We start from the raw sequence: 1,240 nt of genomic DNA, 5'->3' as shown, positions 1-1,240 counted from the left end.
CGGTGTTTCACTTTGGAGCCTGCGTGAGGCCGAACAGCTAGGTGCTTTTGCTCTACTCAGAACAGACTTGCTAAATCTATAGGCGTTCACTCAAAGTCCTGTAACACATCTGTTTGCCACGCAAAGTCCACAGCACGTTTCTGAAGAAGCAGGCACTTGGGGTATGAATTTTAACCCTTTTTGGGTCAGCACGTTTCCCATGCAATCTCCCAGCACTAGGGGCAATGCAGGGCAGTGCCCGGCACCTGACCTACCTGGCAGAAAGAGCCAACGCTGCCCTGCTTGGAGCAGGGCCACCTACGCTGGCAATGCGGTAACGTGGAGCTGCTGGAGAGCGTTAAATGAACACCAGAGGAGAGAGAAATCCAAGTTCTTGTAACAGCCCTGAGTTCTGTGCTACCCCAGACAGGATGTGTCAGATCAGCCTAGAAACTAGGGACCATCTTTTAAAGTCCATCTGTTTAGTAAGGGCGAAACATCACACACGTGGCCTTTGAGGTAGTAACCCCTCCCCAAAAATACTTCCTTCTTGGTAATACTGCGCTTAGCAAAGCAGCTCTTTCCACCTGTTAAACTGCACGGCCTCTGGCAGTGTTTTGCCCTGGAAAAGCCTGGCAGTGTTTTGTCCTGGAAAAGCCTGGCAGTGTTTTGCCCTGGAAAAGCCTGGCGGTGTCTAAGGTTAACATCACGGTGTGACAGACGACACGCGGCACCAAACAGCCGACAGCTCTCTGCCGCAGTCTGGTCATAGCCCAGCTTTTGCTCTAGACGCCAACAAAGTTTGCAGCGCTGCAGATAACCATTAGGAAGCAAAAAGCGTGCTCTGGAAAAGATGCAGTAGTGCAGAAACACTTGTTGCGTCTCCTTTCGTTACCGGAACAGATGGTATAAGAGCAGCAGCTAACGGCAAGCCATAAGCTGTCGGGCAGCAGCGAGATGTCCCTCGAAGCGTTCGGCAGGAAATATCATTAGGAGAGTACTGAGAAGTTTGGAAGCACGATCCCGAATGGCAGCGGTACGGCTCTGGGAGCAGGGCTTCAGGAAGACGGAGCCCTTGCCGTGCTTCCAGCAAACCTAAGCATGTGGTGCCCAGCTCCTGCGCCCAGCGCGGTGCCAATACCGAAACGCGAAGGCTTTGGCCATACGGGAAGGTTGGGATCTTGACGTTTTGGCACTTGAATTTTTTTTTTTTTTTTTCATAGAATCATAGAATGTTTTGTGTTGGAAGGGACCCCTATAG

Source organism: Egretta garzetta, unplaced genomic scaffold (genome assembly GCF_000687185.1).
Source record: "Egretta garzetta isolate BGI_Z169 unplaced genomic scaffold, ASM68718v1 scaffold105, whole genome shotgun sequence".
NCBI lineage: Eukaryota > Metazoa > Chordata > Aves > Pelecaniformes > Ardeidae > Egretta > Egretta garzetta.
Note: the sequence above shows the minus strand (reverse complement) of the source record.